Source organism: Ambystoma mexicanum, chromosome 12 (assembly GCF_040938575.1).
Source record: "Ambystoma mexicanum isolate Mex_15411 chromosome 12, UKY_AmexF1_1, whole genome shotgun sequence".
Taxonomy (NCBI): domain Eukaryota; kingdom Metazoa; phylum Chordata; class Amphibia; order Caudata; family Ambystomatidae; genus Ambystoma; species Ambystoma mexicanum.
The window spans coordinates 102,910,373-102,934,955 of NC_090936.1; the positions used below are offsets into that span (position 1 = coordinate 102,910,373).

At 44.4% G+C, this 24,583-nt stretch overlaps 1 protein-coding gene across 1 annotated transcript in view; it reads left to right on the forward strand.

Annotated features, from left to right (window-relative positions):
- The window catches only part of LOC138514462 (uncharacterized), a 791,313-nt gene that overhangs the window by 437,360 nt on the left and 329,370 nt on the right, over positions 1-24,583 (forward strand). The window lies entirely within an intron of this gene.

The window sequence follows — 24,583 nt, forward strand, 5'->3', positions numbered from 1 at the left end:
ACAATGACCCAAAAGTGCAACACATGTCCATAATATTGAGATGCAGAGCAAGCAATGACAATCAGCAATGCAACAGTAGTTAAGGACCCAGACCTGCTTAGTGCATGTTGCATTGTTCTAATATTAAAACAAGCTAGCCTTCAAGTATACATCCAGAATCTTGTACACAGATTTGCAACTGGTCATTAACATCACCAAAAACAACATAACATGAAAATCATGGTGATGTCCTCCCGCCAGAGGAACCAGTTTGTGGTCCAGAATGAGGCATACCCCCAGACAGTGTGGGAGCTGAGCAGAGTTATGAAATAAGAGTCCTTTTGATGAGGACATTAACCCAGAGGATGATGGTGGGATAGGCACAAGGGACATAGGAGACCAACAGGTCACTGGTAGGAGCATTAGCAGATTCAGATGTAAATGCTATTTTACGGGGCTCTATATAGCACTATAAAACTCCTTGGAATCACCCCTTCCGTATGTTCTCTCTCACAGACAACAAGCACAAACCTTCATCCAGTCATCAAGGCCCCATTTTTCCAAGCTTTCAGGATTTCTTATTGGCTACAATTCAGGCATAGAGCATACTTCTATAAGGATGACTCAGCAGGGATGGGAAAACACCTAATATCAATTGAATACGGTATCCGAGTACCGTATACCCAACAGTCAGTCCCATATGTCTAAGGGTCTTCATACTGGAGTCCTCTACACGCTCACATCTCGAAAACATATGGAGGACAATAAGCACAGCTCTCTTGCAAGACCAGCAACCTTTCCAAGGCACTCATGTTGCATCATAGAATTCTTTCTGGAGTCCAGCACAAAAAGTGGATCATTTTTCACAGGGTCGTTTCGTATGCCTTGCATTGGATCATGCACCTAACAGGCATGTCCCATGAATGTGTGCACCAAGCTCTTCTTCCCAACGCTTTAGCGAGCAACCCATATAATGTTGACGTCTTTTCAAAAGGCTTTGTATAATGCAGAACATTTCCGACTGGGCCACCTTGTACATAAACTTTAGAGAATCAAAAGACAACATGTAGTTCGACAACCAAATTTATTAAGTGCAACCTTAAACCTCAATGGCCAATTCTTGTTCAGAGTCTTCAGTGGTGGGTTTCCCCAGCAACAACGCCTCTCCATGCAGATGGAAAATGTCTGCCATACACCGCTCTGCTTTTTAAACTCAGAGATAACGTGTGCGACCGAGGGCAATTGAACATGCTTAGTTGAGCATTTATCGACAGGTACTCATTCAACTCGGATGATGAGACTGTGCTCTCTTCAATTCTAGTAGATCCTGGACAGCATGGTCAGAGACTGCACATCCACGTATTCAGGCAACTAAGCGAGAATGCTCAGTGGTATGAGCTCAAATTGGGGTATCCAAAACCCCTATCCTCAAACCTCTTTAGAAGGATCTGTATGTGAACTCCACCCCTGTTTCCTCTCCCACGAAAACCCTTGAAAGACCTATCATTATAACTGTTTTTTAGAATGGCAAGAAGGATCTTTCTGATAACATACAACTTTCTAGACAAGAGGGTATTTTTAACACTGTGGATGGTACCATAGGCTATTAGAAAAAGCTTTCTCTATTGTTTTGCAGTCTGACCTGTACTTACCCAAATCTGTTTTAACAATCTTCTGCAAAACACCACTTTTAGTGTCTTGAAAGACCATGATTCCAAGATACGTAAAGTCTTTCTCTGGCGATATAATATTTAGATTGCCAAAAAGCGCTGTCTGAGAAATGCGTCAGATCATTCAGGTACACTTTAAAATAACCCTGAGTAAATCCGACAGTGCTGGGGCAGAGGTTTCAGGTGATGACAGCATGCTGTAAGGGGTCGGAAATGTGAGGCGGGCAACTTTGTGAAGGTTTTTCAAAAGATGCCATTTTATTAACTCAAAGGTTGGATGAATGTTTCACTATCCCTACCCTGACGAGGATTTCCCTCCCTGAAATAAACTGAAGGAAACACTCCAACAAAAGGTTTCTGTCCCTCACACTTACACATACAATAATTCAACAAGTATGGCATTTAAATTCACAATAGGATAACTGTCTCTCCTTATAATCTGGGAGAATTCCCCTTCCCCAGATTCAAGCAGGATTCTGTTCAACAGTTGCAAAAGTGTAAGGAAATCCTGTCTTGTAACAAAGTTTCAACACAGTTCTTTGTGGTTCCAGTTTGATAACAAAAAGAGATCCAATACAGGTTTTTTTTTTGGTTCAAAATTATCAAGCAGTTCCAACTTAATAACAAGAAGTTCCATCATACGTCTTTGTTTTTTTAATTTATTTAAAGTGTGGTTTGATTGTCCTGAAATCTTTTCACACTAACATATACAAAAACATGTTGAAAACTGTGATATTAAACACATTAATACTTCCCTTAAAATATACTTTCTGCATTAACATCATAAAACACAAAACCTAAAGTCAATATTATATTGAGTCTTCATTTCTTATAACTTTCTTGCATACTACTTCCCATTCGTGCATCGCCGCTGTTGACAACACTGATGAGTCAGCTCCAAACAAGATACTCCAAAATAAGTCAGAGGCAGGATTTTGGTATTTATCATAAGCTCGGCCATAAGTGCTTTCCAACATTTCACATTGGGTTAACATGCGTCTGGCTGATTCAATTGCTTTACCACAAAGTCTACACAACCTATGATCATAGGGAATGCCTCTGCATGCCCCCGTATTTTCAAGGATCATTACTGTCTGGAGCCTGTAGTTCCAACTTAATTACAAGAAGTTCCAGCACACTTCTTTGTAGTTCCAACTTAATAACAAGAAGTTCCAGCACACTTCTTTGTAGTTCCAACTTAATAACAAGAAGTTCCAGCACACTTCTTTGTAGTTCCACTTGTAATGATAAGAACTCAACCTTCTTCGCATAAACCAAGGATAGTTCCTTAATACATCAGCACCATCATAGTGTCTTTGTCTGGTTGTTTTATAACAACACATTTGTTTAGAAACAGTTATTTACTTCTGCAGCAGTTGAGAATGGCTGGTTTTAAATTGCCTTGCTTTCACTCTCCTTTGGCTTGGGTAATTGTAGTTTGCATTTAGGTTTTAAAGTTATTGCCTCATCTTGTTGCTGGGTTTTAAATACACTTACATGCTTAAAGCTACAGTCAATTGACGTTGCAAAATAATGCTTTCTGCCAGTTCGGTATTAAAAATTGCCTTTGGTCGTGTTTTCCTCTCTATGTGATTGTTTTCTTACATTAAAATACCTGCTCTGAGCATGCAAGTGGTCACAGAGCGCTCCAGTGTCACAATAGCTTGGCGAACTCACCTGATTTGGCGTGCGTGTCCGTTTCCCTCATTGCTCCCAGGTCTTCTGTCTCAGCTGCTCTTCGTGGTAAGGCAATTTGCTGCTTTCAGTCTGCCGCCACTCGCTCACAGAACTTCCAGCGCTCCAAAGGCTCTTCGGTACTCGCCTGTCACCAGAGACAGCCTTCTTCAGGGGGAAACTTTTACGCTTTTGCTTCCCGCTGCACAGCCTCTGCAGTCCCAGTCTCCAGTGGGCAAGTTTCCTTCAGCGACGCTTCCAGCTGCGCGACCTCTGCAATTACGGCTTCTGGAGTTGAAGACCCACTCAGGACCGGCAACTGCTCGACATTCGATAGTGGTCCCGGCCTCTACTTTCTCCTCCAGTTTTTGCTTCTGCTGCAACATGGAGAGTTCACAACTCTTCCACCTACGACTACTGCTCCAGTCCTTCTGCTTTCTCATGACCTGCACCCATCTCCCTCAGGTGTGGGCCATTCCCACTAACCAGTTGCTCTCTTGTTCCTCTACAGCCCTCTGTAAAGCTCACGTAGTATCCACGGGGACGTCACTCAGCCTGGTCCGACCTCTTATGACCTCAAACCCTTCCCTGGAGTCTACTCGACTGGAGACTGGGCCTGAAACACAGGATTGGTAGAGTTTAACTCCCTATTGTCTCTGTGTGCTTGAACCCCTCTTCCCCGGGGTCCAGCCCTTCCCTTTGATCCACAGCTCACCTTGTTTTCTTGGAAAGTGTGCTCTCTGTCCTGCTTTCAGCGCAGGGCCGCATTGATTGATGCGGGCTCGTTGCTGTCTAGTTATTTCACTGGCAAGAGTCCGACAGGTAAGTATAATGAGTCTTTTGAACAGTTCTCTAACTTCATTACTTTCCTTCCTTAGATGAGGGCCGGCGTCCGGGGATGGCGACGTGCTGCTGAGTTGAGTAGCGCTGAAGGTGAGTGAGAGCGCGATGTGCAATGCGACCCTTTCGGATTTGTATTGAACTGAGTTCTTTTTCTGTGTCTTTTAGGTGCCGCAATGTTTTTTCAGCGTGGATGCTGGTTATGAAGTAGAAATGCGGTGAGTAAGCGTGGTATGCAGCGCCTCTAGATGTTTCCACGCTAACCTGGAGTGTCTTTTCCCTCTTGCAGATGGATGAGAAGTTCCGGAGACAGAGTTCCCCCAGAGCGGCTGGGATTCAGGTAAGCGTTTGAAACTCGTACAGTCTTTAATAATAAGCGAAGATTTGTTGAATGCTTACTAATGCCTTTTTTCTGTTCTTTTCCCTTTTCCTTAGGAAGCGGAGTGCCGGGATGGGAATGACACCGCCGAAGATGCCCGCAGAACAGAAGAAGCGATGAATGATGGGCAGAAGCACTGCAAGGTAAGGCTGTTCCTAACGGTGTTCTTGTTCTTGCAGGAGCTGAGCTCAGAAGAAAGATGCAGGCCTACTGGAGACCGATCCGAACACGGTGAGTGTCACGCTGCAGGTGCAGAAAACACAAAGCATGGGCGTAGCTTAAATAGTCTCTGGGTATCCCAGGTGCTTCTGGGCTGAACCACACCCAAAAGACTATACTGCACATGCAGTTATGGGAACCGAAATATGTGGGGGCATCCATCTTGTCCCCATCAATGCACTACAAGTCCAATCATCCCCAATGTTATCCTATGGGAGTGAGTGAGTCTGGTGCCACAAGCGCCAAGTCTGACTCCAAGTGGGACTTTGGAGGGATGGAGAGGCCCTTGAGGGCCATGTAGGTGATTGTGGCCTGGCTCCAGCCTGACATCTTGGAGGGCTGGGGACATGAGGGGCAGGAATCATGACAGCCTCTTGCTCATCCCATTACCATGAGTATTATGGGACTTGGATTCCATAATGAAAAAGTCCGTTTTTATAACTTCTTCTATTTTGCCATAGTCCATCAAAAGGTTGGGGTCCCGGGAGGAAGTTGAACAAGGAGTTTCCCATTCTTCCTGACTTCTGGTCATCCTGCAGAACACCACCCCCAGGGTCGGTATCAGAAAGTGTCTGACTTTCCATGGCCACTTGTGAAGGGTCCCAGCCCAGGTTTTCTGGAAGAATCATCTCTGATTCATCACAATACCTAGTAGATTGCACAATACAGCAGGACCTTGGATGTGTATTCCTTGTACTCATGCTGTGTGATGACCTCTTGTACCTGTATCAAAGCAGCTAGTGTCACCATGGGCAAGTTAAACTGCAATGGGCACTTGCACAAAACCATCCCTTTGGCCAGTAGGCCACGGTTATCCATCTTGGCAAAGACACTGTGTACATTGGGCCCTAAACAACTTTAGAAACATTACTCTAAGCTTTGTCAGTGTGCATACAAGTTATTGCCAACCTAACTCGGTGAATAGCTTTTTCAGCGTCAATACTAGCCCTGTGCACAGCTGTAAGCTAAGTTTATGGAGAAGAGTCATGTTTAATAATTCCTATAAATTGTCATGACTATGATGTCCCTTTATAAAACCAACAAACCTTGCATCAGGTTGTTCAGCCTTAATAGGAAAGACCTTTGGTCCGAAATACATGCACCATTCCGGTTAGTTGTCTATTTGGTTTGAGAATCACTGCATGTAGCACTTCAGTCATAGATTGTGGTAGAGCACCGTACATGCACATTTCGTTAAATAGCATCTCCTCGGTGACGGGCACATGGCATATCTTATATAGAAATCTATTGGAAGACCGTCAAACCCCAGACACTCATTTGGACTCAGCGGCTTGAAAGCTGCCTGTATTTCCCCAATCGTGAGTATGAGATTTAAAAAAAAGAGTGTCTTTATGTAATTTTCACTGACCTGGAGGCCTTGATTGGCTGTGCCTACAAAGTTTGATACCCTTATTTTGGTGCTTTCATTAACTTGTAGAGAGTTAATTCAGCATCAGGGAGGTGGGAGTTAGTAGAGGAAAGAAAATGACTCCCCATGGTCAGCGTTTCGCTGATGATGCTTTTCTTGTATTTTAAACCCCTTTAGCCTTAAAAAGACATTAAACAAATTCAATTATGTATGTGTTCAAAAGGGTCTGTAAATTAATCATACCAAAACTAAAGGAATGCCACAAAAAAGTGGATTCATTTGTTATCCTGGGTATCTGCTTTGTTAGAGCTGTGGTTGGAATCAGAGCATTGCTAAACGCGATTTAACGCCAGTCCTGTGTAGTTTGGCTGTGCTAAAATGTTCAAAAACAAGGGAAAACAGAGCAATCAGATTGTCTTTAAAGGTCTAATAGATGCAGCCAATCCAGTCCTCAATACATGGGGTTGAATTGCGTGGGAAGTGTTTTGTGACTGAAATGGCTGTGATCAAGAATTTGTTTCTGTAAAGGATGAAGCTTCTTCCCAAAAATGTTCTGAGTGATTTCATCTGATTGGATTTGGAGCTGATGGCAATAGAGTCTACAGTTTATTTGAACCCCTTGTAATATTGGATCGATTTATGAGTGAACCCACACAAGGGTGCTCTGTCAGAGGTTTCCAGTTATGAGGCCGGTACTGCTTTAGCGTGGATTAGACCCGTGAGCATTATGGCTATGATGATAGGCTTGTACAGCAAATGGGATAATCCAGTCAGTATTGTGAAAAACCCGAAGGTGTCTCCCTGGCTAAATCCTGGGGATCTATCATCCAGGAGGCCAGAACATGGCCATCGTTATTGGATCCAGTTCTTTGAGGTGGACTAGTGAGCGAGGATCACCGGGATGGGGGTTCTCAGGGAGTGGGACACCGACGGGTGAAATGCGGCATCAACACCTTTTTCCCATCCTCCTCCATAGGACATTCAAAAACACTGCCCAGTCTCTTCTTTTCCAGCACCAAAACTTTCGCACAGCAGTCTAATGCCAGAGCCGCTCACCCGACATGTCCCAATACAAGCGTCAGTCAATGTCAGGTAATTGACATAAAGCACACACACCTGACGGTCCTTCCTTTCCCCCACAGGGATAAAAGGTGGAGCAAGAGAGCACACTATGAGCAAGGCAGAGCGCACAACGAGACAGTTATCCAGACACAGCAGTTTAAGAGGAGGAGAAAAGCGTCAAATATCGGCTGATGAGGAGAGACACGGCCTTGCCCTTATCGACAAAACCCAGTGAAACCTCTGCAGATGGAATCATAAGACCGAGGACAATAGCCCAAGTGTGCTGCAAAAGATGCTGACGATACACGCTGCGTGTCACTCTTCGCTGAATGGCAGGAGCGAGGGAGACTCCGGCTACCATGGTACCAGCCTTGACTTAAGATACAAGGAAAAGTCAAGCGGTTCATCACAGCCAGTGAGTTCAAGGGAGAGCCAATAAGAACCGGGCTGTGGTGAATGAAAGTTGCTAAGTGGCAAAGTAAGAAGTTCAAAGAACGTAAAAATAGTAAAGGAGGAGACCAGCTGCAGAAGGGGACCAGCACCATGTGGGTGCTGCTCCGAGAAACCCTGGTCGATCCCCGTCTGAGTGAAAACTACAAATTCCAGAAGGGCGTAGGAGAGCACTAACTTAGGTCAAAGTGGTCATATGGGAGGTCAAGCAAATTCCCTGTACAGTCGAAAGTCTTTGACCTAAGAACTGTGAGTAGAAATCAAGGGAAGTGAATACCGTAAATATTGAAGCAAAATGTGACTATTGAAGTTGGCAAGAGTGAAGCAGGAAGAGGGATGCTGATGAAGAGGGGGCAAAGTCTAAAGTCCCAAGAAACAGTGTGTTGACAAAGGGTGAACCCGACCGAGGAATGTCCATTGGAACTGTTTAAAGAAAAGACATTAGGTTTGTGAAGCAAGAAGTATTGCAAGACCAGGGGAAGGGTAGTGCCCCTTGTCATTTGGGATCCAAGCCTGGCTGAGGGAGATCGAGGGGTGAAGCCATAACCCAAAGCATACGTGAAGCAGAACTTTTGTTTGTTGTTTTGTTAAACCTATCAGGCCCCAGGAGCCAGGAGACAAAACCACGGAAGGCCCTGATACTGATAGGGATTATTTTGGGGATCCAAACCCGGAAGAGGGAGATCCAGAGGCTGAAAAAGCCATCACCCAAGAACTTGAGTAACATGGGTCAGAGCCCGGAAGAGGGGGACGCAGGGGTGAACAACCCTCACCCTAAGTAAAACCAGGAAACAAACTTTCATTTTGAAAAAGGAACTTTTGTTTTGTTATTTGAATACGTCAGACCCTCGAAGGCAAGAGACTTTGAAAGTAAAGAGACTTAGCCATCGAGGCTCCTGATCAAATGGTACAGAACTGTCTACTCGGGCCAGGAGAGTTTGAATGTGTGCTATGCTCCAAGATCCCACCTTACCCCGTGCTTAAAATGTGGGGAAGGAAGACCTACACTGCCACATCCTGACATATTATTTGTTAACATTTCTTTCTTTTCTTGAAAACTATCCCACATCCTTTTTGTATTAGCTGTAAGGTTTGGCAATAGGTTTCTTAGTGATTCATTTGATGGTTGACGCTTGCGCCCATCTTAGATTTAGGTTTAGATTAGGCGTTTTTCCACCCTGCAGTCATTGTTCAATAAACAACCTTGAACTGTAAACACTTGTGTCTGTCTTTACTGTTGCCACCATGAGTTCCTTACAGTATGAACCCATGACACTGGCTGTACAGTGTGGAGCCTGTATACAGGCTGAGCCTAATTGGACAGTCTAAAAAAGGCTGTAATAGTTCATTATCTCAGGCATACTGCATGAATGACAATATAAGCATGGGAAAGGAATTTTCCAGGCACAGTAATAGTGGTATTACCTGCCCATAAGGTGGATACAGTTATAAAAGTGTGTGAGTTTCTGGGCATATGAGCTGGTCAGCTGTTGTCATGAAACGCCCATGGAGCCTGTGGGAGAGATGGAAGCAATGGAAGAAGGACTGAGCTCCTCCTTTACCTGGACGTTACGTTGTAGCCTCGCTGGAACAGAGGCTATAATTAGCTGTCAGGTGTGGCAACCGGTGCGTTGCAACTGATTTCTTTTCCCGACGCTAGTTGACAGTGCTCCTGTCTCGTGCTACTCCTTGTTATTCCACCCATTTGCCTTTACACTGTTTGTTTTTCCCTGCTCGCGCTTTCTTGCTACCTTCCCATCGTGTGTGTCTGTTATTTTTGCTGGAGTCATCAGACACCTGCGTTCACTCTGGGGCCATTACTCAACGAGCGTGAACGTGCTATCTGCAGTTCTTTTCTAACACACACGCTTTTACAAGCAGCTGCCACTTTCAACTCGTGTCCCCTGAGTTGTGTCCTTCCTCTGACCTGTGTCACCCCCCGTCTGTTTATTTACTCAACCTTGCTCACGGAGTTCTTGGAATCTTTTCCAAAGCATAGACATTGCACCCAAGTGCATTCTGGTATATGTAGTACTCCCAAGAAGTGGGATTCCAAGACAGATTGCAAATTACCCACTCACTGAACAGTATTCCAAGAAAGATTGTGAATACTTATATGAACTTAAGCTGTATTCCAAGAAGGATTGTGAATACCTATTTGAACAGACCAACTCACCTGAAACTACCCAGGGTTTTTCTGCTGCGGCTTTTCCCTGGTTTGGGGTGGGCTCCCCAGATTCCCGGCTGCCGGGCATATTGCCTTACTGGCAATAGGGCCTCCGGAGGAGCTCGGCTCTATCTCTTCAAACAAAAGGGCAAGACGGTGAAGAAGAAGAACCCAAGAGCCTGGAGAGAGAAACCCGTGGAGACTTCTTCAAACGAGCCTTCGGAAGCCAACTCAGAAACCTCAGGTGAGGAGTGGGAGAGTGATAAGGGTACAATTGTAGGCACTTCTTTCATCCCATCTCCCTTCTAGCTGTACTCCAATGCAATGTTTAGGCTTGTAGGTTACGCTTGAGCCTCCAACAACCCAAAACTAAATATAGGTTTGGGTTCTGGAATTATGTTGATATTATAGAAACACTTCATATACTAAGGTTGTACCCCAAATTGTGTCTCTGTATTCTGCCATTGCCTATGGTTACCAAAGTATGGAAGCCTTTACTCAATAATCGACATTGCTATTATGAGGGAGTAAAGAAAACTGCTCAACATTTCTTTTCGAGTTGCCCATCATATAAGATTATTTTTTTTATGTAATCTTAAAGTATATTTGAACAATTATGGCTTTTGTAATCGTAATTCTGAAGAACTATGTAAGACTATGATAAACTATTCTTTTATAAGAATTGCCTTGGCACTTGAAAACAACTGTGGACGCTCAAACAGGCAGAAAAAATCAGAAAGCAAAGTCCAGCTTGAAAACCCCCCAGGCTGTTCTAAACCGGCCAAAACTATTTTGCCAAAACGCAAGTCAAAAACACCTGAGTAGGCTAAAAACGCACCAAAACGCCCAGAGGCCAAAAAGCAACTCGAGAACATCCAAAAATGGGCTAAAATGTTCAGCGGTCAAAAACCAGCTGAAAAGCGCCTCACAGGGCTCAAAACAGACTTAAATGTTCAGAAGCTAAAAGCCAGCTCGAAAACACTAAATGAGGCTGGCCAAAAAGTACAAAAACCAGCTCGATAACAACTGCAGAGGCTCAAAACAGGCCGAAAAAATCAGAAAGAAAAAAACTGCTTGAAAACACAGCGGGGTCTTGGAAAATGTGTTGAAAAGTTAATCGCCCAATGAAACAGCGCAAAAACAAACCAGGAGGCTCATGATTGCATTATAAATATGTACCCTACCTTTTCTGATTCTGAAAATAGGAACTGTTGAATGTGATTTTTGTAATTATTTTGTCATTTGTCTTTTTATTTGTACTGTATTGCTTTTGGGGACACATTATTGAATAAAGCAAATTTGTAGATGATATTGTTTAAGGCACGTTAAATGTTCTTACATTTGCTTTAATTGATGCAGGAATGTGCACATTGTTCTCATGCCATTGAGATGCAGGCAAAAGAACAAGAAATGTCCCACAGTCTATGCAGCACAATTGTTACAACAACAGTTGAAATACAATGCTCTGTAGACACACCTCCGCAGCCCCAAAACGGTTTCTAAAAGAAGTGTCCTTAATACTAATTTCATGTGCAAGGCACCTTTTCAGCTATGGGCCAAGAAATTAAGCTATCGTTGTTGTACACCAACATGTTTCCTCGCCAAATACTGAGAATACACAGCATTAGGCCTCGAGCATCTTGCTTGAGTTGCGCACAGTGACGTACTCTTTGTTGACATAAGAAGAGACTCCAAGAAAGTACTTTCTATAAGGGTTGCTTTTTACCCATAATACAACTGCAAAAAGAGCAACAGATGTATGGCGTGGTGCATTTTCACTGGTATTGGGAGACCATTATAGCCCAGCCTGAAACTGACGCAGCGGATAGCCCCACCCACCTAACTCACAATCGGAACACTTTTCTCCACCTCTCCCCTCCACTCAGCATCTGGAGAATAATGTATAGTTAAATATTCACAACCTGGGACTTTTTCATCGATTGCTTGGCACATTCCGTGTGAATTCCTAGGAACACCCTTTTTACCCAAAAACATAACCTTAGTTTTTGACATGTTCAATTTGACTTTTCCCTGGCAATAATTCACCAAACGTACTCGGTTTGGGTCTATTTGACCTAAAACATTTCACCTAATCACATTTGATCGAATTAATTTGACCTTTTTTTAGTCTAAAATGTGGGGTGAGACCTCCGCAACCCCTCCACTTCTCAACCTATTCTATACTCTTACCCACCCCCATATATATATATATTTAATTAAATTTGACAAAAAAAAGTCAAAGAAATTCGATCAAATGTTTTTAGGTCAATTATGCCCCATTCAGCAGCCGACGCACGTGAAGATAGGTATCGGAGCACAACACATGGGATCGAACCCAGTTATTGGCCAACCATTTATTCCACAGTCTAATGGGGACACACATCAGAAGGATTGATTAACAGAGTGTATTAAGCCCCTGATTTGATAAAGGCTTTTCAAGATAGCCGAAACACGTGTCATTGCCAAGGGCAACTATTCAAAATAAAGCGATGTTCTGAGTACTAACTTGGCGCTGTCTGATATCTGAGTATTTTGGTTTAATGCTAATATCACATGCTCAGTTATACCTTCGGGGATTTCTCGGTTATTACGAGTAGCACTGATTCACCCACATACAGGAAAGTAGGGATTTTGTCCCATTGCTCTTGTAACATATCTGCAGCATGTCATTAATACATTATCGTGTGGAGAGACCAACACATACCCTTGGCAGACCTCCTACACACAGTCAAATCACCATGTGACCTGAAACAAACCCTGGCAACATTAACAAGTAGATGGCCCTCCACAGGATACCAGTAACCCCTAGATTCTCAAGAGCGCCCCACATGTGGGCTGGGTAACTGGATCAAATGTAGTCCTTAATCAATATCGTCTGCATATAAGACACATACTTGTAGCTCTCTATATTGAAGAATCAGCACGGTCAGTCTTAAAATACAGAAAAGGAAAAAACTTTGAACACACCCTATTACTGCGCCCAAAAAATATAATGCTGGATCCAGAATTATTTGGTGCTAGGTACATTTAATTTAGTGGCCCTTTAAGATAACACGTGTTTCGGCAAGGTGCCTTTCTCAAATCGGGGCATATCCAGTGATGTCACTCTTGATCATTGGGATAGTTTGGCTGTAGAGAATTACTGGGATAAATCCCAACTGCAAATACTTGTCTCGCATCCCGCGTAGTTGTGACCATTTCAAGAGGGACATCACTGGATATTAGATTTTTTTGGCGCAGTAATAGGGTGTGTTCAAAGTTTTTTCCTTTTCAGTCTAACAAACGGAGTAGAGGAACTCAAAGTCTCCGTTCTCTGACACACCAATGTAACAGTTCAACTTTGCAATTAAACAGGTCGCGGAGGTCACCAAGTGATATCATCCAAAAAGTTCCCTCAATACTTTCAGTCTTAAAATACAGTTCAGAGTTGTTAACACCTGATCTAAACTCTCTTCAAGTAAGAGGTGACATATAGGCCACTTTAATCCAAAATTGGAACCTTTCTAATAAAACATTCCCAGACATTGGGCCTCATCACGAGTTGGGCTGTAGCCCTTAAATGCGGTGGTAACGGTATTACAGCCGCATTTAATGGCTGGCCCTATCGCGAGTTGGGCGCTAAATGGGCTGTTTTACCTCCAGCCTTTCCCTGGAGGTGAAAATCCCCTGTTTTCGGCTGTATTACCGCTAGCTGTATTAGCCCGCATAATTAGCACTGAAAATACCCCATTGAATCCAATAAACCCAATGGGGAATGGGGATTTACCGTTAACACCCAACTCGTGATCCGGCGGTAATACAGCCGGACCAGTCGGTGCTAGGGCTAGTACAGTCGGCGGTATTACAGCCGGGAATACAGCCCAACTCGTGATGAAGCCCATTGAATTTGCTGCTGGCAAATGGGAGATTGGGAAATCATTATCGTATAGAACCCTGCCCGTCTTTTAAATATTAGGAAGATCTCTTCCAACCCCAAGGAATCACCTGCATTAAAAGGATTACTAATAAGGGAATTACACACATCTTTTATTCAGTTGCAAGCACATCAGATGATATACCATTGACCAAGGCACCTTGCAAGATGTATGTGAGTCCATACCATACCATACAGCGCTTCATGTAGCTCAACAATAATGGACTAATATGATGTTAGTGAGTGACTGAGGTGGATCAGCCCCATGCAAGCATATTAATTACATCATGTCTTAGTCATTCATTAAGGAAGTCAGGAGGACATGATATGAAACATGTGTAGACGCAGCATGTCACATGAAAAGGCCCAAATAGCAACATTTGGACTAAGCAATCACAGAAACAAAATATGCTATCAAGACAAATTGCATGTATGTCACCCGCTGCCAGATAAACAGTGGCTGTTGAATTGGCTGGAAATACCATTTTAATTATTGACATTTTCAATTACCAACATAGAAAGAGTGATTCTTCCTAAATTGCATTTGATGTCAGAACTGAGAGTTGCAATTTCGTTTTTACCTTTACACCCAGGCAGAAAAACAGACAGTGGAGGTTCCTCCTGCTTGCCGACCCACCATTTCATTAGAGCGGTGAACAAGGCGTGCAATTTGGAAAATACGGAGGACTTGAAGCCGTTCAGTAATTTGGTACCTTTAGTTCTGCTTGTATGTTCAAGCACATTGATCCTTTGGTCACTACCCTATAAAGATGGATTGGGGGAATCGAGGCTAAAAATAAAATAGAGACCATTTCTTATTTTCAAACCACTTAACAGAGAAAAACATGCAAGGCATGGCTCAACGCGGAGAGACAAAAATCATAGATATCATTTGCAATGGTTCCGACAGATTTGTGGCCATGTCAAAAAGGCTACCATGGTAACGTATTCCCCTGCAAGCCTCACTGACTCCCGCTTCTATACAGTCTATACAGTGCAGCATACTCTTTTGCAGAATAAATGATTATTTTGGCCCACTGTCATTACCTGGACTCCCACCAAGTCAGTAATGCCTTCAAGTGAGTGCATGCACACTCTTGAGACAGCCATAAAAAGAGTGCAATATCCCAGGGCTGTAGCCCTCACATGTAAGTATGAACATATGACATGGATGTTGGATCCATATCATGATTCATCAGAATGCAATTACGTTTGCTTTCATGTTTAAGAAAGAAAAAAAGGACTAACAAGAAGAGCAATAACAAGCCAGACCCGTAATTGATTGATGGATTTGTTATTTATACACAAGTGGCCTTTGACCTGTTTTTGAATCTTTGTAATGAGTTATTTGGGTAGAGTAAACATTTCCGCTTAACAGTTCAGAGTTGAAAATGATTTGAAATATATCGCTCGGGGAAGGATGCCAAAAGCAAACCAAAAGGAGCAGGGTTTATTCATTCTGTTTTCCTCAAGTGGTTTGAACACAATGCTGAAGTTGACGGAACTGTCTTTTCTCTGTGCCTTGTCTTGATTCTTTGTAAATATCTAAGGTCATGACCGCTGTATCCCAAAAAGTTACTGATTGACAGGTCCCGGTACAGCCGTAGCTGCAAGCTGTTTGCAAACTTGTATGACATGCAGGCGAGACCTCGCTGCTTTTTCTTCACTGTGGTTTCTCGAGGAGCTTCAGACGCATGAGGTACTACTCTGAGCCGGTAATGCGATTTGATTGCAAAGTTAGGAGCCACCTGGCAGTTTACGCCAGAGGAAGCTTTTGATATGTTAGAGTAACATGATCGGCTCTGAATGTTTTTGATGTTCGCTCCTCGGGATAATGTCATAAACGTCCGAAAGATGGGCAGCCTGTCAGCACCATCAACCCACGGCGTGTAGGAGCGGCATCGGCTTTCAATGGCCTGGGTGTGAAGTGCTGCTAGTATATCATTTCAAGATTTAATTAACCTTAAATATAGTTCCATCCCAGAAGACAGGGGGGAGTGATGGCAGGAGGGAGGCTGGCAAGATGATTGCATATTCTCAGGGACATCATGTTCCAGTCCTGAGCTGTGCTTTCACTTCTAGTTTTACTTTAGTCCAATGTATGCCATTGACATTATGCTTGACTACGCCTCTCTGAATTGAAATGACAGAGAAAGGAAAGCCCAGGACCAGGAGGGTATTGCACATTGCACCGGGCCGAGTGGGTGGGGCTAGCCATGCCCCCATTGTTTTTGTCCCCAGTGACATAGAGCCCTCTTCTAAATGTATGGCAGCTAAGCAAGGGGCAGAGACACAGATTTACCTGCAGTTTACAAGGATCATATGTAGGCATAGAAAAAGACAGTGGGCCTCATTCCAAGTCCGGCGGTAACCATGCCGGAAAAACCGGCAGGTTGCCGCCGGACCCGGAAGGAATTACCGGCTCCGGATTTGCCGGAATTACCAGGGCATTACAGCCCCGGTGATCCGGTAATTCCAGAGCCGGCATTCCATTACTGCCCATTCTCATGGAGTCCAATACGACTCCCTGGGAATAGGGGCGTGGAAACACCAGCACCACGCAGTAATGGTGCTGGTGTTTCCACGTCCGTCTGCGGCCGGTGGCGTTACGCCCGGCAGGTCAGACCTGGCGGGTGTAAAACCACCGGCCACAGAACTCGTAGTTAGCCGGTTTTACCGGCACTGTTAAATCCAGACCGGCTAACTTGTAATGAGGCCCAGTGTTTGCTCTTTAATGCTGCCCCAAAACATGTACTCTTTGTACAAGCAGAATCTGGGTTAGTCACGCTAGCCACATATTCTTTTGAAGTAGTCCCCAGTGGCTTCTGAAGCAATTATATTTAGGTGGGGAATGCAGAGACTCACAGGGAAAATCTGGGGGGCTACATCTAAATGCCTGTACAAAATATTTTAGCGCACACCTGTGAGTTTGTGTCTGCGCTATATATATATATATATATATATATATATATATATATATATATATATATACAGTGGAAATAATTTAGCTAAGGCAAAGTTAAGATGATCTATCTTATCCCAACAAAAACTATGAAATTCAACGAGTATGGGAAGATTAAGACTAAGATCTGAACTCGCTGTCATCCCCATAGATATCACCCCAATGTCATTAGTTTGGGCTATTGGGTGTCGCTTGCAACACTTATAAGCCAAAACGATTGCATTAGAGTACAGAAAGGGAGAAAAGGCATATTAGGAGGACACACAGCCTGTAGGTGTTGCTTGCCTATTTGCCCACCCATTGACTGCCCGTGCCAATCCCAATGGCCATTCCCACCCAGTTCCTGCCCCTCCCTGCCGAAAACACTTCCTCATGGGAACTCTTTGAACTGGCTTTAATCAATACCCACCATCAAACTGTGCTCGAAAAGCCTGCCAGTATTTTTTCAAAGCAGTCTTCTGAGAGTGAATGGTTTAATTGGAGCTGTAAACCTGCTACTTGTGTAATAAAAAGGTCATCCAGGTCTGCCTGCAGCCACTCGATTTATAAGAAGTCTGTGTGTCCTTCACTAAAATCCTGCTAAAACAAGCATTGGCAAAGCCAACAGTTTTGGATTGTGCATAAGTATTAGTCATTTGCCTGGGTACTTGCACCCTTTTACACCTGCTACCATCAATGGCCAGGTTATACCACTATGGTTGTGCCTCGCAAGTGCATATCCATGCCTACCCAAAAGCCCAAATTGCTGGCTTTGCCAATGCTTGTTTTGATCTCTTTGTTTATCTCTGGTCCAATCTCATGTATGTCCTCATTGGCTGAGCAATAGGGGTGACTCAGATTTAAGGTTGCGTCACTTCCCTCCTTAGGGAATGTCATACGTTTCGTTTCGATACATTTGTTAATCTTAACTCTAAAGTTTTTCACTGAATTTCAATGGTTTTGTTATGCCATACCTTCTCCATGGTCCATTTTCCGTGTCCTTCACTTGTGGCCTCTGTACACTCTGCAATAATGAGTATAAAAGACCATGGCCCACTGTCCACTCACAAGTAAATGATGTGACCCCCCACCGTCCATTTAGTTATTTTTTTATTTATTTCAATTGTTTTTCTATATCGTGCTTAATATAGGAGTTCGGTGTCTAAGCGCGGATCCAGGATTCAAACCTCTGTTGCTCTGTGTGGCCTTATGGCCTTGCTTCCAAGACCAGCACGTTGCCCCTGTGCTATGCTCCATTAACAGTGCCCATGTGGCCATGTTGCAGCAATTAACTCCCTTCGACATGACAGCGATGAGGCTAAAAGACGAGGCTGTGGCCATGGTTCTTATGTTCCACACTAGTAAATAACCAGATCCCATTGGCCATCCCTTCGACATGACAGCGGTGAGGCTAAAGACGAGGCTGTGGCCATGGTTCTTATGTTCCTCACTAGTAAATAACCAGATCCCATTGGCCATCCCTTCGACATGACAGCGATGAGGCTAAAAGACGAGGCTGTGGCCATGGTTCTTATGTTCCTCACTAGTAAATAACCAGATCCCATTGGCCATCCCTTCGACATGACAGCGATGAGGCTAAAAGACGAGGCTGTGGCCATGGTTCTTATTTCCCTCACTAGTAAATAACTAGATGCCACATGTCCTTGCTTTTTGGCATGGCCCTAGGCCATGGCCCGTTCTCGTTGCAGCATTTAGGCTAAGAGACCCGTGGTCCACTGGCCACGGCCGAATGCACCACTTTTTTCACCTTCTTTTGGTTCCGCGATAGGTTCCCCAGGCAATTGCCTCATGTAAGATACCCGTGTGGGCGACAGGGACAGACACCCACAATTGCCACATGTTCTGTCCAAGGAAGGGACTTTGTCATGCCAGGAATATATACGCATACATGTATGTATTCCAAAAACTATGTATAGATTGGCACCCTCCTGATTTTCGTTCCAGCAAGCTCCGCTAAGGCACTATCATCTCACGTTCTATATGTTCATAACCCAGTCTCATTCAGCTTCAAACATGCCTGCATACACATCAGATGTGTACATTGGAAGCAAAGACACGCTTGGATATGAGTTGTATCCTGGCCTGCCAGAAGATGAACGAAAGATACAGCAGCCACACAGATCTATACTAGCATTGGCCTATGGCATCACCCTGAGCCTTTGTTTGGAATTATTGATGCTAACATAGAGGCATTTATGATCATAGCAATCTGTTACCTATCTAGCACATTTGCCAAAGTGCTTTGTGTGGAGGTGCTTTGTATAGAACACTTTAATATTCTTTAATGTGATACAGATTGAAAATAAATTCAAACTTTACACATAATACAAGTTGCATACATTAATATTCACTCATTAAAAGAAACAAATCAACAAATATCATAGACCAATGAAAATATGTGGTAATACAAAATTTCTTTAAACATTTGTATACACACATATTATTACCTACCCGAAATGAGTGTGCATTTGATAACTTCTGGAGACTGAAAGGCTTAATGGACCACGGCAGGATTTATACGTGCAACCTGCAGATCACACATAGATCTCAGCAGTGAGCACTTAACCTGCTGAGCTCTCTTGCCAGCTGCTTCCCCTTAAAGATGCATATCGACAGCTTTTAGTAAGGCCTTGACCATGGAGGTTACATTGCTTATTAATATTACACCTTTTATTACAGTGCTGAGAAGCAGGACGAATATGCTATGGCACACTTGTTATGAACGTTATGTAGCTTCATATCACTGAAATGTTGCAACAAAATGTTTGATTTTATTCGTGATGGGACTTGAGCGATTCCAGCTCCACCGCACTGATGAGGCCCAACAAGGCCGAAACACGTCTATTTGGTTGCTGTTGGTACTCTTGTTCAAAAGAGGTTTGCCTGGCATTTTGGTTGCTGGACTGCCCTTGTGGGTGGGACAAAGACTGATATGCAAATGGATATTCCTCCTTTGTGAAAAGTACAGTGAGCTAAAGTGATGGCTGCGGACTCTCAAAGTGGGGAAAAAAACACAGAACAGGTTATCATGCCATGTTCTTTCTAAAGAGGGGTGCCTGCTATTTTTTTGTATCATGATAAATGTATGTCCAAGTAGCAAAAACCGTGCTCTTCTTAGGCCGGATCACTGTGCTGGTAACAGTAGTGTGTGCTCTTTTTATATTCAAGCACCATTCTGGATTAGGTAAAGTATGTGTTCCCTGGTCCGACTACTGGAATCGTTTCCTCTTTGGTACTCTTCCCGACTTCCGTCACTGTGACTTCTGATGGTCTGGGCATTCTGCCAACATGGCTGGAATCATCCGGAACCACAATGGGCTCTATCGGCACCTTGTTTACAGCAGGCCCACTGTTGTTCCTGTGCCTCTTCGAGGACCAAAGCCACGTATGCTGCGAAAATGTACGTGAACCCCTGTTGTGTCTTTTGGGCCCATTTTCGATGTTTTTTGGTTTCTTGGCAGGTGTTGCATTCCTCCCAGATGGTGGGTCGTAGTTGTTGGTGTGGTCAGGAAGTTTCTGATGATCTTTCAATGGCCGAGGGACTTGCTCGTCAAACTTTGAGTCCTGACAAGGGGAGCGCCTGCCCCCCACTGGGCTGATTGTCTCTCAGTTGCAGCCCCCCTTAGTGTGCCCTGGGCGGTACAGAGCCTGCACTCTGCTAGTTGTTTGTTGATGTGAGATAAGGCAAGAATATTGGCTTTCACTTCAATGGCCATTAAATCATAGTCTGATAAAGGCTTGCAGAACAATGTTTAAAGCTGCAATTGAGCTGGGGCCCCCCTCAGGGGGGGAGAGGGAACGGCTGATGGTCTCATCACCCTGAATCAATAGGGAAGCTTGGTTATTCTCTGCAAAGGATGTCTCTTTGTGAAAGATCAAAGAGGAATGAGTGTCCGAGATAGCATTCACCTCCGCCGGTTGCATTTGAAAGAGTGCAGGAGAAATAGTTAGTCACTCGTAGACATTGTTTGCTGCTGTGATTTCATTTTCGAGGCTGAGACATACCTCAATCAGGGGCATGCTTATGTCTGCTTCAACTTGCGAGAGCACTATCCCCAAAATCTCTAAATCCTGATGCGTGCCTTCACCAACCCCCATCATCGATGGATCTTGAACTGAGGCTACAGATAAGAGTATTGGACTATACCGTTTTTTCTCCTTCTGGGGAAAAATTGCACGGTAACACGAGTAATGGTAACACGAGTAGTAACACGAGTAGACTGAAACAAACGGTCATTGAGCTTTCCGCAACTGCGAGGCATTTTGAGAACTGTATCTGGCATTGTCCTACTCTAAATGTGGAGTTCTTATTGCTGCAACTTAAGCCTCTGATGAAAAGCTGTACACAGCTTGAAACACGTGTCAGGCTTCTCTTCGCACAAACAATAAAGGCTTCTCTTTGCACAAACAACTAATTATAATTTCTTGGCGCAGTGAGACTGGGAACATCTTTGTTTTTTTATAAAACCTTTGTGTAATCAAAATTGAAGTGTGAGTGCGTGGTCTGCAGGTTGTTGTTTGCCAGAATGCCCTACTTTATTGAACTGATAATAAAGTGGTACTTTGCCATATTTTTTCAGTCTGTCCTGTTATTTGGGTATGAGATCATTATTGGTAATTCCATCAAGCTCATGATACACTTCAAGGTGCTATTCCCTCACCCTAGTGCCTCGCCCTAGTACTAGTCCCTCATCCTAGTTGCGTGTCCCTTTTGACAGAATCTCCTCCTTCTACCTCCCTCTAGTCCAGTGGTATTCAAACTGTGGGTCGCGACCCCCTAGGGGTCCGCGGGTGCATCCCAGGGGGGCCCTGAGAGCTCAGCATGAAAAAAGATTTTTTTTTTTTTTTTTTTTAGATTGGAATAAATGGGCAGGGGTGGCCCACATGGGCGGGCTGAAGCATGAAACTGTCTCAGGCAACAATGAAAAAGTGGCCCACAGTTGTAAATGGATATTCATTCCTTTAGTCACAGACTGGGCCTCATTAATACTATGGCGGACCAGTAACAACGGTGCTGGTAAGCTACCGGCACCGTTGCTACCGTTCCGCCATAGTAAGAGTTGTGCTCGTGGGTGCTTGACAGCCCCGCCAGGTCTGACCTCAGCTCGTCGGATGCACCAGCACCGTTATTAACGGTGCCGGTGCATCCGAGCTCCCCCTTCCCATTTGAGCCATATGGGGCTCAAATGGGAATGGGGATCTACCGGCACCTTCGAAAGGGCAATTATCATGTCCGCCTAACTCGGCATGACCTAGTAATTGCCCATTCGCGGGTGCCAGACCCGGATGCAACTCCAGTGGCAGCCGTGCCGGTTTTACCGGCACAGCTACCGCCAGAGTAGTTATGAAGCCCACTGTTTCAATAGTACCCAAAGGGGTGCTTTGTGTTAAAATGTAAGTAAATTGTGATATATTCAGCAACAATGGTCAACATTACTAACTGCATAGTGGCCCCTCACCCATTATGGAGGAGCTAAGGAGCCAGCCCAGTGAAACAGTGAGCACTCCCTCAGCTGCTTTATCCAGCTAATGGAGTGCTCCTGGGCTGGCTGAACTGTCAAAGGGAAACACTGTTTCCCTTTGACAGTTCAGTTTAGTTCCCCAGCCGCACATGCTCACTGAGCCATGCAAGTGCTGGGGCGTTTTGCTTCGCCAGCATTGCATAGCTCATTGGAAATGCTGGCTGGGGCACTGCATGTCTGTATGTCCGAGGGGGAGCTCCTGCGCCTCCTCGCACATACGGACAGAGCAGCTGGAGCAGCACCCACACACAGGCCAATGCAGAAAGTACGTTTATGTTCATTGTTTTTATTTAAACATGTGTATGGATGCGTTATGAGTGAGTGTATGGTGATGGTGCTCATGTGAATGATAGAGTGATTGCTGTATGAATGTGCAGCGCCTTGCATATACACATAATCATGTTCATTGTGTTAGGACCAGTGGGGCCCAGGGGACAGGGATGGTATCTTTTTACCGGACATCTATCATTCAAAACCCTCTGCCTTGTCCACAAGGCTTTCTGGGGCCTCGGTCCAAAATACCTTCAGCTATTCCTCCGCAAATACCTCCCCTCTCGAGCTCTTCACTCCTCTACCTCCAACTCCCTCAGGGTCAGTCGTTTATCAAAGAAACGAGCTGGGGGTAGATCTCCGTCTTCGGCTGGGGCCTCCCTCTGGAACAGCGCCCTGCCACTCTAAAACTTGAGGAGAACCATCTTTCTTCCTGCACTTATCAGACCTACCCTGTCTGCTGCCTTAAACGTAGCACTTGCAAATTGCTGGCTGCACTACCACTGTTTGTTGCCTTTATTATTTATTTATTGTTATTTATCTGTTTCTCCTCTGCTTCGCACTTTCCACTTCTCCCCCCTTCCATGCACTTTTCCCCTCACACTTGCGCGTTCTCAATGTCACTGGGCCTAGTAAGATCGCTGTTTTATTCTCCTCTGTTCCCCTCCCTTGCCTTGTCACGCTCTGAAACACTTGTGTACGAGCGCGATAGAAATAAAATATCAATGCCTGCCCCCTGGACTCCCAGCAACAATTGCAAACTGTTTGGCTATTTACCCATTTTTTGTTAAAAGTATGCTCTACAATGCAACATTTTAACCTACTATTTAAAAAAAAATTCACAGGGGGAAACCCCCCCGAACCTCCCCTTAATGCCCCTCCACTTAAAAAAGATTCACCAGCCGCCACTGGCCCTCAGACTGTGTTGGGAACGGGATGGGGGAACCGAGGGACTATGGTGGGAGCACAATGGGCGGGAACCATGGGATAGTGATGGGAGCAGAGTGGGGAGAGCCCTGGGTGTGTGATGGGGTGGGGAGAGACCAGCGACTGGGTAGGAGTGGGATGAGGGAGCCCAGCGACTTTGATGGGAGCAGGTGACGGCGCGCAATATATACTGTCCATTTGGCATTTCTGGGGGGTCCCGACCTGCCCAAATTTTGCTCAGGGGGGCCCTGGCCAAAAAAGTTTGAAGACCACTGCTCTAGTCCCTCTTCATATTGCCTTGTCCTGTTCATGTGTCTTGTCCTATTCCTTGTCTCGCATCTAAACCCTTCATCCCATTCCTAAATTCTCACTTTAGTCCCTTTGTCTCTCATCCTTGTCCTCGTGCTTGTTTTATATCCTTGTCCTAGTCTTGCTCTGTCATTCTTGACATTCACCCCAGTCCTAGCTCCTTATTCAAGTCCCACATCCTACTTCTCTACCGTAGAGCCTAATCTAATCCCTCATCCTAATCGCCCATCCTAAATTCATGCATGCAGACAAATTTAGGAAAATTGAGATATGTCAAGGAGATGTAGGCAGAGAGTGGAGGGAGGTGCAGGAGTGTTAATGAATGAATATGAATAGAAGGATTGATGAATGAATGAGAGGGAGGGATGTGTCAATGAATGATGTGAGATGCATGGGTGAACATAGATGATTGTGTGATGATGTATAGTTGCATGAATACATTGTAGCATGAATGAATGGATTATTGAATACACTTAGAGAGATAGGTGAATTCATGGAAAGGTGGAGATAGGTAAATGAGTGAGTTTGAGGGCATTGTCTGGGGAAATGTTCTCTGCAACTGGTATTTCATATTAGCACTAAAAGACATTGCTCTGAACTGCAGCCACTGATTATAATATCAACCTGCCTACCACGAATTGAAAGTCTTTTTTCTTCATGTGTAATCTAGTATGGGCACAAAAAGGTGGCAAACTCTGTTATATGCCCTCAACATAATCTCCTCCTGCCTACCAAGGAATATACAACATTATCTCTGCAAATACTATTTGGTAGCGGCTCTAAAAGATGACACACTCAGTTACGGCCACTGAATGTAATCTTTGCCTGCCTAGCAATAATTGTAAATGATTTCTTTACAACTTGCCCTTTA